This window comes from Bufo gargarizans, chromosome 1 (genome assembly GCF_014858855.1).
Source record: "Bufo gargarizans isolate SCDJY-AF-19 chromosome 1, ASM1485885v1, whole genome shotgun sequence".
In the NCBI taxonomy this organism is placed as follows: Eukaryota; Metazoa; Chordata; class Amphibia; order Anura; family Bufonidae; genus Bufo; species Bufo gargarizans.
Window position 1 is genome coordinate 519,071,167 of NC_058080.1, and position 17,866 is coordinate 519,089,032.

Genomic DNA, 17,866 nt, shown 5'->3' on the forward strand with positions numbered 1-17,866 from the left:
GGTGGTGTTTTTGGAAGGAATATTCAGTATAAATATTAATTTCATCATTTATGCCTCTGCTCTTTTTGAGCTTAGGAGTCCAGAGGGCAGTCCAATCGATGATGATTGATGGTTTCTCCTGTATCACTGTACAAACAGAGATAGCTGTCGTGGACCTCCCACTGAACTTCTAAGCCTACTAGGAGCAGGGATTTAAGAGAGGACCTTTCACTAGAATAAAAAATCTAAACTAAGTATACAGACATGGAGAGCGGCACCCAGGGATCTCCCTGCAATTACTATTATCCCTGGGCGCCGCTCCGTTCTCCCGGTATAGGCTCCGGTATCTTCATATGTTTCAGCTCAACTGGGTGGAGCCTGCCGGCGTCTCCTTCTCCCAGGCTGTAGCGCTGGCCAATCGCAGCTGCTCAGCTCATAGCCTGAGGGTTTTTTTTCTCTCTCAGGCTATGAGCTGAGAGCTGCGATTGGCCTGCGCTACAGCCTGGGAGAAGGAGACGCCGGCAGGCTCCACCCAGTTGAGCCGAACATATGAAGATACTGGAGCCTATACCGGGAGAACGGAGCGGTGCCCAGGGATAATAGTAAGTGCAGAGAGATCCCTGGGCGCCGCTTTCCATGTCTGTATGCTTAGTTTAGATTTTTTATTCTAGTGAAAGGTCCTCTTTAAATGAAAAATGCAAGTTTTACTGACTCTTTTCCAGCAAAGCTACATATCAATCTGCTCAGCAAATCTTGCTCTATAACATGCTGCCCACTGATAGGACTACATGTGCAATATCCATGCAAACAATAGAACTAGGAATTAGGGATTATTCTGGATTAAAGTGGTACTATACCTACTATACAAGAAAAATGGAAGCTCTTTGCGCACATTTTTGATCAAACGTGTGTCAGGCCCATCTACTGGCGTCAAGGTGGCTTCTGAAGATGGGTACCTAACACTAACAGAACTTCCTCTCCTGGGCCTAACCTAAGCCTAAACTGTTCAGGGTAATGTAGGAACCAGCTACATTTATAATCTGCTCAGAAACCATGGGCAGATGGGCGGAGAGTGCTCAATCTAAAGGAGGGGGCTACCCTCCAAACATACTGCAAGAAAATTTAGACAAGCACATCCATAGTCACAGGTGCAGACAGCAAACAAAAATGTAAGGCAGCACTCCATTATACATACAAACAATAGAATTAGGGATCAGGGATTATTCTGGATTAAAGTCGTACTATACCTATTATACATGAAAAGGCACCTTGACGCCGGTAGATGGGCCCAACATACTTTTGATCAAAAATATGCTTCAATTTTTCATGTATAGGAGGTATAGTACCACTTTAATCCAGAATAATCCCTAATCCCTAGTTCTGTTGTTTGCATGTGTAATGGTGTGCTGCCATACATTTTTGTTTGCTGTCTGCATAATAGCTTTATGGATGTGCACCTGTGACTTTGGATGTGCTAGTCAAAATTTTCTTGCTACATGTGCAATATGACATGTTCCCTAAAAATGCACTTTTCAACAATTTTTTTTGCATTTTCAAGAAGGGTTTCTCAACAAATAATTACTATTTATTCTAAATATGCAGAAGATTTTATAACATGCAAAAAAGTAATTTAACTACATTAAAGAGGTTAAAGGGATTCTGTCATCAGAAATTAGATCTATAACCTAAACATATGGCGATGTCCCTAGTAATACACTAAATTCTAAAGTGACTTTCTTAAATGCTCCTGTGGCTCTATAATCATAAAAAAGAGGTTTATATCACCTGTGACTCACTTCAAAATGTGTCCAAGGGGACGTCTCATGGTGAAAGGTGCCCGGCTGCAGCCATCTCGTTTAGGTGCCCAGCGCCACCTTCTGAAGTGAAATCGCCACCCTCCCTTTAATTAGATTCGCCTACCTCAGTTCATCGCCGCCTCTCTAACGTCTGCTCGCTTCAGCCAGATCCCTATACCTAGTGCGCACGCGCAGGATCTGGCTGGAGCGAGCGGACGTTAGAGAGGCAGCGATGAACTGAGGTAGGTATGTAGTTGTCATTTGACAGAGATATTTCTCACACAAAGTTTGGGTATATGTAAAAATACACCCCAAAACACATTGCCCTACTTCTCCTGAGTATGGCGATACCACATGTGTGACACTTTTTTGCAGCCTAGGTGCGCAAAGGGGCCCAAATTCCAATGAGTATCTTTTAGGAGGGAATTTTTAGGCATTTGGATGCTCACGCTTTAGGGCCCCTAAAATGCCAGGGCAGTATAAATACCCCACAAGTAACCCCATTTTAGAAAGAAGACACCCCAAGGTATTCTGTGAGGGGCATGGCGAGTTCCTAGACTATTTTTTTTTTGGCTCAAGTTAGCGGAATTTTTTTTTTTTTATATATTTTTTTTCCTTACAAAGTCTCATATTCCACTAACTTGTGACAAAAAATAAAATTTTATATGAACTCACCATACCCCTCACGGAATACCTTGGGGTGTCTTCTTTCCAAAATGGGGTCACTTGTGGGGTATTTATACTGCCCTGGCATTTTAGGGGCCCTAAAGAGTGAGAAGAAGTCTGGAATATAAGTGTCTAAAAATTTTTACACATTTGGATTCCGTGAGGTGATGTGAGATTTTATTTTTTGTTAGTAAGTTAGTGGAATATGAGACTTTGCAAGAAAAAAAAAATAATCAATTTCCGCTAACTTATGCCCCAAAAAATAAATTATTTTATGAACTTGCCATGCCCCTCAAAAGTGATCTTTTTATATCGCCGCAGCGATTTTACTGAGTTTTTGAAGAAAAAATGTGGACCACCACTTTAACCACCTCAGCTCCCCTAGCTTAAACCCCCTTAATGACCAGACCACGGTTTCACGGTTTATTGCTCGGTCATCCAACTTACCACCCAAATGAATTTTACCTCCTTTTCTTCTCACTAATAGAGATTTCATTTGGTGGTAATTCTGTCACTGCGGTGGGGCGGACTGAACACAAGTGTGCGCACAAGATCAGGCCTGATCGGGCAAACACTGCGTTTTTTGTAGAGCCTATAGAACATGTCCTATTCTTGTTCACAATTACGGACAAGAAAAGGCATCTTCTATATAGTTCTGGCAATGTGCGGATCCGACAAATGCGGAAAGCACATTGACGGTGTCCGTGTTTTGCAGATCCGCGGTGTCCGTGGATCCGCAAAACACATACGGACGTCTGAATGGAGCCTTACAGGGGGGTGATCAATGACAGGGGGGTGATCAGGGAGTCTATATGGGGTGATCAGGGGTTAATAAGGTATTAATAAGTGACAGGGGGGTGGGGGTGTAGTGTAGTGGTGTTTGGTGCTACTTACAGAGCTACCTGTGTCCTCTGGTGGTTGATCCAAGCAAAAGGGACCACCAGAGGACCAGGTAGCAGGTATATCAGACGCTGTTAACAAAACAGCGTCTGATATACCTTTCAAGGGTTAAAAAAATCGCATCTACAGCCTGCCAGCATCTCGTGTCTCGCGTGATGATGCGCAGGCGCGTCGAAGAGGAATGAATCGACCACCTCCAGACCGCAATCCTGCGTTAGGCGGTCCGGAGGTGGTTAAAGTGTACCTTTTGTTACATATTTTAGAAAGTGTTCACTTTCCTGCTATACTTCATAAAGAGTCTTTAGTGTACAGCTGCTTGCATACATATACAAAAATGTGAACCTACCCTTGCCACCAGATTTGTAAAGCCATATAGAGCTCCTATGTACAGCGCTGTAAGCTCTGGGGAGGCCACAGTGGGGAGGTCACAGTGCTCACAGGAGCTCTTGTGAGCGCCTCAGCTCCTTCAAACAGTTGATTGTGGGGGTGCCGGGATGAAGACCCCCACAATCTCATACTGATGAGAACGGATCTCTACTTAGAACGGAGCTCACAAAATGTTGGAGAGCGCCCTCCATTCATTCCTAATGAGAGCACTGCAAATAGCCCAGCGCTGGGTTGACTATTTCTGTAAGCATATAATAACATTTGCAAAGACAGGTTCACTCTGCTGTCTTACTAACCCTCATACTGATGTTCAAATTGAGAGATTAGCCAACATATCCTACTGTGAAGGACATGTCTGAGCCCGAGCACTGCGCCAAAGGTTTCTAAAGTAGCTCGGGACCTAACACTCACCTACCTGTTCATATGGGCAATACCAGGAGCCAGTGGGTGAATTACAGGAGCGTAAGGTCCTACTCATAGCCAACTCACCAGTTACCTCCAGAATGTAGCCATGCTTGCAATGGGAGGAGGGTGGAGTCTGCGAGTCCCACTCAAGACTGGCTGATAAGGCCCAGGCCTCACAGGTGCACCTAAATGTAGCCTGTGGATGGAAAACAGGCACATTTAAATTGGAGTTTATACACCTCCAGGCATCTCTGTATACAAACCAACAGAAAAAATGGTGTGGTGTTAAACAGGCAGGAAGTGCTCAAACCCTTATGCAGTTGTGCATAAGTATACAGGGGAGCAAATCCTGCACTTGTGGTCCATTGCTAATGGCGATCCCCAGCAAAAATGCATACAGTAGAGGGTGCCCACAGCGGACCACAAGTACCACAGTAATATAATAACATTTGCAAAGACAGGTTCACTCTGCTGTCTTACTAACCCTCATACTGATGTTCAAATTGAGAGATTAGCCAACATATCCTACTGTGAAGGACATGTCTGAGCCCGAGCACTGCGTCAAGGTTTCTAAAGTAGCTCGGGACCTAACACTCACCTACCTGTGCCATATGGGCAATACCAGGAGCCAGTAGGCGAATTACAGGAGCGTAAGGTCCGAATAAAAGCCAACTTACCCGTTACCTCCAGCATGTAGCCATGCTTGCAATTGGAGAAGGGAGGACTGGCTGATATGGGCCAGGCCTCACAGGTGCACCTAAATGTGGCCTGTAGATGGAAAGCAGAGTGCACCTGTCTTTGCAAATGTTATTATATTGTTCTATTGGTTATCACATCCTCATAATTGCTATCTTGTGTAGGATGTCTATTGTGGTACTTCTGGTCCGCTGCGGGCATCCTCCACTGCTGAAACGGTCCCAGATACATTTCGTACACTGTCTGGTCCCCAGACTGGGAATGGATGGCACAGAATGCAAAAGCTCACAACTTTACAGATGAACAGCAGGAGATCCAATTAATGCTGCTGATCCTGGGGAATCACAATTACCAACGGGCTACAAGTGCAGGATTTGCTCCCCTGTATACTTATGCACAACTGCATATGGGTTTGAGCACCTCCTGCCTGTTTAACACCACACAATTTTTTCTGTGGTTTGTATTTATGTAAGCACTATAGAAGTCAATGGTTCAGTGGCCTCGCTAATTTCAATGGGACTTCTGAAAATAGCTGAGCGTGCTACTCGGCTATTTTCGGTGCTCCTATAGGAATGAATGGAGGGTGGCCGTGTATGCCTCTAGCACTTTGCAGGTCCCATTCTAAGTATCACCTCTGGGACCCGCACCTATGAGACATTTGGGGTCACTAGGAGATGGAAATAACCCTTTAAGTCAAAGTTCTGCTCGGAGTCCAAAAGAAATGTTGTGGAAGGACAGGAAACAAGCTACATAACAGAGTAATAGCTGTTTTGCTCAAAGGAATTGGCTAAAAATACAATGTACAGGACTAATTAACAATTACCTGACGTTTAATTGCAGTTATTGCTGCATGGGGGGGAAGGGGGGGGGGGGGGGTCACACCAGAAACTGAAAAACTGAAAGCAAAGACTCTTTTGCCTCTCACAGATGTGTGTTACACTTTCTTCAATAAATAAATGACCAAGTCTTATATTTTTGACTCATTTGTTTGATTTGGTTATCTTTTTCTACTTTTAGGACTTATGTGAAAATGTGATCTATTTTTAGGTTTTATTTATGCAGAAACATATCAAATTCTGAGTGGGTTCACAAACTTTCAAACACCATTTCTCCTAGGCTAGCTGGCCATTCCAATAAAACATTTAAAGCATCATCAATGTGACTATATACTGTGTACACAGTACTGTATATGGCAGTTACTTGATAATTGTTCTTCCACTGGTCGTTTTAGTTTATTCCATTCTTGCTTTAAAATAAATTTACCCTTTCATACTTCCTGGTGAAGTTTTAGCAGGTGTGTGCTTATATACAGCATTCAGTCTGAACATGCAGAGCTGCAGTATAGCGTGGGCACAGAGCATAAGTCTAAACCACTGAGTAAAGGCTTACTCAGACTTCCATTTACAACATTGCCTTCACTTACCAAACTGCCGTAATAAAACAAATTTAAAAAAATAGCGCCACTTAAGAAAATTTAGAACAGTAATGTCCCAAAGGTAGAGGGTCATTAGACACGTTTGCTTTAAGAAAATGTATTGTAATGTTATACAAATTAAATAAAGGATGAAATAGATTTTTCACTACAAATTTACCACTAATTTTAGAGAAGTCTGTGCTTTTTTTTCTTTGTCATTATCTAGTAAGCTACAGTATAAGACAACTTGGATTTCAATGGTCCGTAAATACATTCTCCTATCACTGGAGATCATTTTATCCTCATTCATTTAATCAGACTAATCCCCTGTATAGCACAGCATAACTCAGCATACTAACCAGAGGCTCGTCATTTCCATCAATCCTTATTTTGTAATACCATTCACAGATTCTATTTGGTATTGGATATTTTCACAGATTTTGACAATGTCAACGCAGTCATTTCCTGATTTATTTGGCTGCAATGAGAAAGATGTTTTATTCATTTCATAGCAAAGGTTACATGGTTGAACATTGTATTGCCCCAGACTTCCAGTAGTTAAAACTTGCACCATAAAATAGTTGTAATTTGCCCATAAATATTATCTGCATTGCTTGAAAAAATAACAATGAAGCTTTCTGATAATTTGTCCCTTCATCGCGCCACTTGTACTGGCTATACGTAATTTCTGGGCATGAGTGCTATTTTTTTGCACTCACTGAAATACTGTATTTGTGCATATATGGTTTATTTATCTTATTTTTTATTTTGCACAGTTCAGTACTGCTTATAGAATAATGTAGTTGCAGTAGAAGTTTAAAAAGCAGGTCCAGATGACAGATAGACAAGGACTCCTAATGTTTTGCCTACAGTGCTTCAGTGACTTCACTGGTAAGACACCCACAGTTCTTGATAGGAAATTGCATGCCTCCCAAGCATCCCTAATGGTGAAGGATATCCCTGATGCCCCATGACTTGACACATCTCTCCTGGGGAAGGTTCATTATCACAAATTGCTACATTTGGAAAAATATTCTCCTGTTCTGATCAGCACAGGAACAAGAAGTTAGAAAAGTTATCTTATGACTTCCTTCTTCCAGGAGTTGACCCAAGAGCACTGTAACTGGTGCTGGGTGGCATGGATATGTAATGTCATTGATACCCAGGTGTCCCCATGTTTTTGCTGTCTAGGCCCAGAAGAAATAGTGTGAAAAGTGTCAGAATAGATTACACGACCACAATGACAAATCTTTCATGGAGAAATATTATGTAGTGAGTGGGTTGTAAAAAAACACATGAAACACAGTTGATTTAGAGGAAGACAAACACCTTGCTACTGGGAATCTGATAGATCTTTAGATGAACATTCTAGCACAGAATAACTCACTTACTTTAGCTCAATGGATTGGCTATGTGTTCTCTGTTGGTTCTGAAAGCCAAATAGCAGGTTTTGCTACTTACATGTTTATATTAAGAAGTCCCCTTAGCTTTCTCATCTCTAATGTACATTTAGTTTTGACAACCTTTCCCAATACTTACAAACTAAACCTTTTTTTTCATCTCCAGGATTTCTATTTTTGAGAACAAGTAGCTAAAATCATCCTTTGATGTATGAGATGTATAAAATATATTCTTCTCTAAAAGCAATTCCTATTAAAATACCTTATTTTGTTAGCTTTAGAGGCAGCAGACTGGCATCACCTGCTGCTTAGATTATTATGTTTGTTAATAGAGTTATTTCTAAAAATCCAGTCAAATAAAAATAACAGTGCTCCTCTATTTGTCTCAGGATGACACAGGACGGTTAATGTATATGCACAATAATTGATCATTGCAAATATTTCAAATGAGCTCTGTCACATTACCGACAAGCTGTTTCTAAATACCTGTGTACCGTGTGAGAAAATATATTACTAATGACTTAATGATTGTTCCAGATAATGACATGAAGATGTGATTGCTGCATATGACAAATAATGTAACTGGCTCATTAGGATGAAGAACATTATGACTAGAGATGAGGGAAAATTTGATTCGGCCGGTTCGCCAAATTTTTTAAAAAATCGAATCACGTAAAAAAATGGCTATTTTCTGGCTGCATAGAGCTTTAATAGTGGTGTAGAACACTGTGCCTTGCAGTAACACGACTAGGGAGTCTGCTGTAGTAGTGAAATAATACTGTGAGTCAGTATGACATGCAGATGACAGGCATCGCTCTTAGAATCACTGCACACTTCACTTATTTGGGCAGTTACGGGGCCAAAACTGACCAAATAACTCAAGTGTGAACTCAGCCTTACAGGTCAATGTTAGCGTCAAGAAGAAGCACACTCCTTTTATACCGTCGGCAGCGGATTCCACATAAATGTCTACAGAACCTGTTCTATTAAATTCTTTTACAAATAGAGCCCTCCTGACAGAGTGGAGAGGGTGTCAGCAGTAAGTTTGTGTTGACGTCACTGATTATTTTGCCCTTCCTCTGATCCGTCAGAACAATAACCCCCCAAAAACTGATCCTGTCTCTGGAGCATCCACCTTCACTCGGTCAGCATTTGGTCAGTAATTCATCAGTATGGCTAAAGCCGAAAAAACAGGAGTGGATCCAAAACAGAGATGACACGTGAATGGAATATTTGCATGTCTTCTGTGTTTTGTACCCTTTGTTTTGGCTACCAAATCATAAGCCAATTCTGATCCAAAATAGGGACCATGTCATGCAGGCCTTACAGCTGTTACATAGACATGATCAGTTTTGCGTCTCATTTTTCCTTCCTTCTGACAGATCAGAAGAAGGGTCAAATAAATGATGATGTCAGCCAGGCCGAAAGGCAAAATAGTGGCCCAGTCATGAAGTGGGGACAGTGGTAACAGCATGAGAAGTCCACAGAGTGGCCCTATGACATAGTGGTGAGGTAGAAGCAGCATGACTAGACCACAGAGTTGCCCAATGACAGAGTCTGGAGGTGTCAGCAGCATCAGGAGGAGGCCACAGAGTGGCACAATGACAGTGTGGAGGTGGCAGCAGCAGCATCAGGAGGCCACAGAGTGGGACAATGACAGAGTGTGGAGGTGGCAGCAGCATCAGGAGAAGGCCACAGGGTGGCACAATGACTGTGTGGAGATGGTAGCAGCATCAGGAGGCCACAAAGTGGCACAATGACAGAGTGTGGAGGTGGCGGCAGCAGCAGCATCAGGAGGAGTCCACAGGGTAGCACAATGACAGTGTGTAGGTGGCTGCAGCATCAGGAGGCCACAGAGTGGCACAATGACAGAGTGTGGAGGTGGCGGCAAAAGAAGCATCAGGATGAGGCCACAGAGTGACACAATGACAGTGTGGAGGTGGCAGCAACAGCATCAGGAGGCCACAGAGTGGCACAATGACAGAGCGTGGAGGTGGTGGCAGCAGCATCAGAAGGAGGCCACAGGGTGGCACAATCACAATGTGGAGGTGGATGCAGCAGCATCAGGAGGCCACAGAATGGCAAGGTAACAAAGTGTGGAGGTGGCGGCAGCAGCATTAGCAGGAGGCCACAGGGTGGCACAATGACAAATAGTGGAGGCGTCAGCACCATCATCAGGAGCCCACAGAGTGGCAGGTGACATAGTGTTGAGTTAGCAGCAGCATCAGGAGACCACAAAGTGGCAAGGTGACATAGTGTGGCGGTGGCAGCAGCATCAGGAGAACACAGAATGGCAAGGTAACATAGTGTAGAGGTGGAAGCAGCATCAGGAGACCACAGAGTGGTAAGGTGACATAGTGTTGAGATGGCAGCAGCATCAAGAGAGCACAGAGTGGCAAGGTTATATAGTGTGGAGGTGGCGGCAGCATCAGGAGACCACAGAGTGACCCAGTGAAAGAGTGGGGAGGTGGGTGGCAATACCAGTACCAGCTGAAGATGGTGGGTGAAAGAAGGAGCACTTGGCATCAGATGTGTGGCATCAGGTGGGTGGCAGCATCACAATAGTAGCTGAGGCAGGTAGCCAGAAGAAACCGGTCTGTTTTGTCAAAGTGTTGGTGTGGCACCATGGATGATCTAGTCTGATGCATCAGGCATTGGTGGGTGTAAATCCTGTCTGATCCACGCCTCATTCATCTTGACAAAGGTCAGTCTCTCCACATTTTGGGTGGACAGGCAAGTTCTTTTTGGTGTAACTATGGCCACCGCCGCACTAAACACTCGCTCTGATGACACACTACTGGCTGGGCAGGACAGCTTTTCTAGGGCAAACTCTGCCAGTTGCGGCCACAAATTCAGTTTGGCTGCCCAGTAGTCTAGTGGATCTTCAATGTGGGATGGCAGGGTACTGTCCAACTATGCAACCACCTGCTGGTTAAGTGACTCTAGACTCAAGTTGCTGCTGATGGAGCTGGAACGGCTCCTATTCCCCCAACCTGCCACAGTAGCCATGGCAGAGGAACGTGAGAGCAGAGGGCCCCCCCGGTCAGACCTGCGAGAGGATGGATGATGGCGCAGATAGGAAGTGGCCAACTTACTACATAGGATGTCTCTATAGTAGTTCAGTTTGTCCTCCCTCTCAGCAGGTGTAAAAAGGTCCCCATTTTGGACTGGTAGCGAGGGTCCAACAAGGTGGAGAGCCAGAACTCATCCCTCTGCCGAATTGTGACAATTCGGCTGTCACTATACAAGCAAGTGAGCATGCATTGAGCCATTTGTGCAAGTGACTCTGAGGGATTTCCTTCCTCCATCTCCACTGCATACTGCCACATGTGTCAGGGTCTTCCTCGTCTTCCTCATCACCCTGTAGCTTCTCTGTCTGCTCCTGCTCCTCCTCTCCTGTCACCTATGTAGAAAAACCACCCATTTCGCTACACATTGCTTGTGCTCCAATGTCCTTCTCCTCCTCCTTCTTCAGTTCAGCCCCCACAGGGCTCATGTGGCCTTGAGATCAGCCAGAGTTACCAGCATCTGTTCCAGGACATGAAGCAGTGGAATGACGTTCATCATTTAGTACTGGCGACTGACAAATAAAGTGGCTTCCTCAAAGGGCCTGAGCAAATGGCGGGTGTCACACATGAGCTGCCACTGGCTGACATCAAATTTATACAGGGGAGTACTCCTGTCTGCTTGGATCATCAAAAAATCATTTAAGGCCTTTCTCTGTTCGTATAGTTGGTCTAACACATAATGAGTGGAATTCCAATGAGTGGAAACGTTGCATATCAACCTATGTCGGGGATGCCATTCTGCCTCTGCAGCTAAAGGAGGGGGTGCTTTGTGGTGTATAAGTGGCTGAAGTGCATGCAAAGTTTCCTGGCCATTTTTAGGATGTCTTGCAGATGAGTGGAAGACTTAAAGAACTGCTTGACAACCAGATTGAACACGTGTGCCATGCAGGGCGCATGGCTAATCCCTCCTTGACGCAGCACCGACACCATGTTATTCCTATTGTTGGTCACCATAGTTCTGATTTTGAGTTGTCACGGAGAAAGACAGGATTTGATTTGTTGATGAAATACACAGAGCAGTTCCTCCCCTGTGTGACTCTGTTTGCCCCGGCAAACGAGATGCAGAACAGCATGACACCGCCGTGCACTGCACATATGGTATGCTGGAGGGGCACTGTGAATTGTCCCTGCAGTGGATGCTGAGGACACGGTGGAGTATGAGGAGGCAGAGGCGGACATTGTTGCAGGACCAACGGTGTGAGAATGTGGAGGCAGAAGCGGCGTCACCTGACCAAGTTGCTGGTGTGGCTGTGCAGAAAACCACATTCACCCAGTGGGCGGTAAAGGACATGTATTGTCCCTGACCATACTTACAGCTCTACACGTCGGCGCTGCCGTTCACTTTGGGAGACACCGACAGACTCTAGGACTGGCCCACCTTATGTTCTACATACATGTGCAGGGCTGGTACTACCTTTTTGGCAAATAATTGATGACTTGGGACTCTCCACCTCGGCTCGGCACAAGCCCTCAGTTCTCTGAAAGGTGCTGAGTCCTCCACTTGGAAATGGAGAGACTGCAGCACCATTAACTTGGCCAGGAGCACATTGAGCTTCTGCGCCGTTGGATGAGTGCACACATACTGTTGTCTATTGGCAATCCCTTCAGTGATCTATTGCTGACGGAATGACTGACGAGGAGTAGGAGGAGGAGCAGGAGCATCAGGACCAGCAGATGATGGGCTGAGGTGGTGGAGCCTTGACTGCCTGAAATCGGGTGCGTGCCACTGGGTGATGCAGCGGTTGCTGCAGCAGGCTGGACCACCACATCAGAACCATGGTTCTCCCAGGCCACTTTATGGTGATGCTGCATGTGTTGACGCAGGGTCGTGGTGCCAACATTGGCGCCCTGGCCTCGCCTCACCTTCTGCCAGATTCTACAAATGGCCATGGTCACCTCCTCCGGCGGCTTAACAAAAAACTGCCACACTGCCAAGTAGGTGATTTTACCCCCAACACTCCGCACTGACTGACTGCTACCACCGCTTCTTCCGTGAACCCCTGCACCACTACTTTCCGGGCAGGTAGGCTCCTGCGAAGCGGGTGGTCTACCCCAGGGACATTCAGTTTCTGACCTCCCACTGCTGCCACTCTAGCAACTTGCTGGCTCCGCCGTTGCCTTGCGGGCAAGCTGCCACCCTCTTCTCCCGGTGATTATGAAGCCCCTCCCAAGTGCGATCAGCTACATCATCATCATCGAGTACTGTCTGCATATCACTGATGTCCTCCTTAACAGTCTCTGAGTCAGGAGCCTGAAGTAGTTCAACAAGGGTCAGCCGGCACTCCGTTTGTAGGCGTGGTGCACGAGTCCAGGGCCGAAGTCCAGGTACAAGCAAAGGAAAAGACCGGCACTCACTTAATCTTCAAAAGTTTTTCTCTTTATTCGCCACACATCAAATATTCAGTGACGCGCGTTTCGGCTCTGCTGCAAGCCTTTCTCAAACCAATGGCATATAACAAAGTCAGACAATATACGTGATTTAAATAGAACGCCACAGCGGAAATGACATAATGTAGTCATGGTGATTTAAACAAACAAATGGACTGAAAAGAAAAAAAGAGAGCGAGAGGGGGAGGGAACACAGGGAAAAAAGGGAAAAAAACAAAGTAATAATTTAAATAATCAGATACACGTGAGAAGCGGCCCAATCGCAACAGCATCAATGGAAATGATAGCAATTATAGATTCTTATGAAATTCTCTAGGTAATCATAGTAGCTTGCAGTTCAGATAAAAATACAAGAAAACAAAGTATAAGCTTAACATACACTTTAAAAGAAAAAACATCTACAGGAAGCTATGGAGATCATACTCCCGGTTTAACCCCATGGGTTCCAGTGTCTGAAGTGTATGAATCCAATAGGATTCACGCTTCTTTAACATTTTCAATCGATTACCCCCTCTTCGAGGCTGTTGTACCTGCTCAATAATTTGAAAGCGCAATTGCGCAATATTGTGCTTACAGCGATCAAAATGGTAAGGGACCGGTAAGAGTAAATTGTTTTTTCTGATGGTGGACTTGTGCTTGGAGAAGCGGTCCTTCATACGCATGGATGTTTCACCTATATATAACAATCCACAAGGGCACTTGAGTAGATATATGATAAAACTGCTATTACATGTGAAAAGGCCTCGAACTGGAAAGCGCTTGCCTGTATGGGGATGCGTAAAATATTCCCCTTTGATTACACTTAAACAGTGTATACACCCTAGGCAAGGGAATGTGCCCTTTCTAGGAGTAGATAAAGTCTTCTGACGCTTCTCAGTTTGAGCACTGCCCACATCTGCCCTCACTACCATATCGCGAATGTTTTTATTACGTTTATAACACAATAATGGAGGACTTTTAAATTCCTCAATAGAGGGATAAGCTCTGGACAAAATGTTCCAATGCTTAGAAAAAATAAAACGACACCTGTTAACCCATGGATGAAACTTGGTGACAAATGGTATACGTGACCCCCTAGACTCCTGTTTAGGGGTCAAGGAGGTAACCCTACCTCTCTCACTATCCAGCAGTGCTGTGGGATACCCTCTATTCTCAAATCTCTTAGACATCTCATCAAGACATTTTTCTTTCACTTCAGTATTGGAAACAATCCTACGTACCCTTTGAAATTGGGAATGGGGTAATGCTTTTTTTACTGTGGGAGGATGATAGCTTGAGAAATGGAGAAGGGAATTTTTGTCGGTATTCTTAATATACAGATCAGTCACAATTGACCCACTTGCACCCTTAATGACCAGGGTGTCCAAGAAATTAATCTCATGATCACTATAGTGCAGAGTAAACTGCAACTCGGGCCAAATCGAATTTAAAAAATCTGAAAAGGCACGAAGGGATCGAATGCCGCCCCGCCATATACAAAACACGTCATCGACGAATCTTCGCCAAAAAATACAATGGATTTTAAATAGATCATTGCTGTAAATATATTTGTCTTCAAACCATGACATGTATGAATTTGCATATGGCGGTGCGGCATTCGAGCCCATCGCGGTCCCACAGCACTGGGTCAGGAGCCTGACCGCACGCAACACCAGCTCCCACGCCACTCTCCTCATCACTTCTTGTGCGCCTACCGGAGGCAGGAGCGGATGTCTCATCCACATCTTGGCTTGCCCGTAGCTGCTGACTGTCCTCTAGTAGCTCGTCATCACTGTATAGTGGAGCTGATCCGTCAGCATATAATACTTCTCTGGCTGATAGAATAGAAAAGGACAGATGGCAGGTTGAGGACCGGTGAGGGCACAGGGCCTGCTCCCGGACCATGACAACTAAGGGTTGTGTCTGACGAACCCACCGACTCTTGGCTGGAGGTGTCTGATGTCACTTGGGATGAAGTGGATGACTGAGCCAACTATTCAAGAACAGCTGGGTTGCTGGTCAAGACACGACCGCTAGATGACACCGGGACCTCATGCCTCTCGCTGCGACTCCTGCTGCCACACCCCTTACTCTGCTGCGACCTGTACCTGAGTCAAAAATATTTAGGCCTCTGACACTCCCCTGTGCATGGCCTGGCACTTCTCTGTCTGACATACTGTTAGATCAAATGAATAAATAGAAAATTAAAACACCCCAAAAAAGTCTGTCATTTTCTCACTACACCACACAACGGCTAATAAGCCCTTTTTTCCCACTAATACACGCCAAAAAGGGCTTTAGAACATATAACTGCACCGCTGTATGGCAAAGAGGCCCTTATTTTTTTCACTTATACTCGCCACAAAAGGCTTTAGAACATATAACTGCACCTCTGAACGGCAAATATATATATTTTTTGCCCTTAATGCACACTATAAAGGGCTTTACAACATATAACTGCACCGCTAAATGGCAAATATATCTTTTTTTGCCACTAATACACGCCAAAAAGGGCTTTAGAACATACAGCTGCACCGCTGAACAGCATACATATAGATTTTTTTGCCACTAATACACGCCAAAAGGGCTTTAGAACATACAACTGCACTGCTGAACAGCAAATATATCGATTTTTTTTGCCACTAATACACGCCAAAAAGGGCTTTAGAACATATAACTGCATGCTGAACGGCAAATATATATATTTTTTGCCACTAATACACGCTAAAAATGGCTTTAGAACATATAACTGAACCGCTGAACGGCAAATACCATATTTTTCAACCCATAAGACGCATTCCCCCCCCCCCCCGAAGTGGGGGGAAAATTCTCCTGCATCTTATGGGGCAAATACTAATGAGCGCTTCCATTATGGAAGTGCTCATTAGTACCGGAGGACCAGGAAGCGGTGAAGGCCCTATACTCACCACTTCCTGGTCCTCGGCTGTCGGCTGTGAAGGCTACGCACACTGTGCGCGCCAGCAGGAGGAAGAGGATTGCAATTTAGGTGAGGAGCGGCAGCGTCCAGGAGCAGGAGAGGTGAGTGTTTTTTTGTTTTATAAAACATGAGGCTGCTGAAGGCAAAATGGGGGCTGAGAGGCATAATGGATGATAATGTCGGCTGAAAGGCATAATGTGGGCTGAGAGGCATAATAGGCCCTGAGAGGCATAATGACTGATGTGAGGGCTGATGAGTGTCATGGGGCTCTTATCAGAGGTCTGATTGGGGGTCATTTAAATTGGGGTTCTGATTTGAGGTCTTATTAGGGTATTATTAACATTGGAGGTCTGATTGGGGCTGTCAGCTGAGGTCTGATTAACATTTTGGGGTCTGATTGGTGGTCTGACCTAAGGTGTAATGAAAAATATTTTTTTCTTATTGGCCTCCTCTAAAACCTAGGTGCATCTTATGGTCCTGTGTGTGTTATAGGGCGAAAAATACGGTAAATATTTTTTTGCCACTAATACACTCCAAAATGGGCTGTAATTTTCTCACTTCACCACACAACAGCAAATACTTTTTTTTGTGCCTCTAATACACAACAAAAAGGGCTTTAGAACATATAACTGCACCGCTGAACGGCAAATAGGCCCTAATTTTTTTACCTTATACACGCCACAAAAGGCTTTAGAACATATAACTGCACCGCTGAAGTCAAATAATATGTATTTTTTTGCCACTAATAAACGCCAAAAAGGGCTTCAGAAAATATAACTACACCACTGAATGGCAAATAACAAATTTTGGGCACTAGGACACCCCAAAAAGGGCTATAATTTTCTTACTTCACCACACAGCGTCAACTACATTTCTTTGTACCACTAATACACGCAAAAAAGGGGTTTAGACCATATAACTGCACCGCTGAACAGTACATAATATATTTTTTTTACCGCTAATACACGCAAAAAAGGGGTTTAGAACATATAACTGCACCGCTGAACGTCAAATAGGCTCTTATTTTTTTCCACTTATACACGCCACAAAAGGCTTTAGAACATATAAATACACAGCTGAATGGCAAATAATATATATTTTTTTTCCACTAATACACGCCAAAAAGGGCTTTAGAACATAAAACTGCAATGCTGAACGGCAATTTTTTTCCACTAATACACACCAAAAATGGCTGTAATTTTCTCACTTCACCACACAACGTCTAATAAGCCCTTTTTTTTCCACTAATAAAAGACAAAATTGCTTTAGAACATATAATTGCACCGCCCAAGGGCAAATTAGACGTAGAAATATTTTCTTATAATAAACCCTGTTAATGGCTGTATCAAACAGCACTTGCACCCTAACAACAAGAACGGTTTTCTGGAATTACAGAGCTGTATAATGGCAATTTGGATCCGCAGTCAGTGCAGCAAGGTGTAATAGGATTGTTCCTATTAACCAGGCTGTAAACTCCCCTACTAAACCCTGTTCTGCTTTAATACTGTAGAATGATTCCTCCCTATCCTTTCCCTGAACTATTATACAGCAAAATAAAAGTTTCTACCACTGTCCCTAGCGCCTGCTGCCGTCTTTTCCTGCAGTAAGTAGACTGGAAAAAGGCTGAATCCAAGATGGCTGAGGCTATTTATAGGGCTGGCTGCTGATTGGCTGCATGCATGGCATTGTGGGTGATCTCTCATTCCCAGAGTTTCTTGCTCCATGTCCTAACACGTGCAGCAGCCATTTTAGGAAAAAATGTGATTCGTTACTATGAAACGTGAGGAAATTCGGAGCGAATAGAATTTTTCCAGAAATTCGAATCGAATCCCACTTCGTCAACTTCGATT

At 44.3% G+C, this 17,866-nt stretch overlaps 1 protein-coding gene across 1 annotated transcript in view; it reads left to right on the forward strand.

Annotated features, from left to right (window-relative positions):
• Nucleotides 1-17,866, forward strand: part of MYO18B (myosin XVIIIB) — a 758,252-nt gene that overhangs the window by 274,200 nt on the left and 466,186 nt on the right. The window lies entirely within an intron of this gene.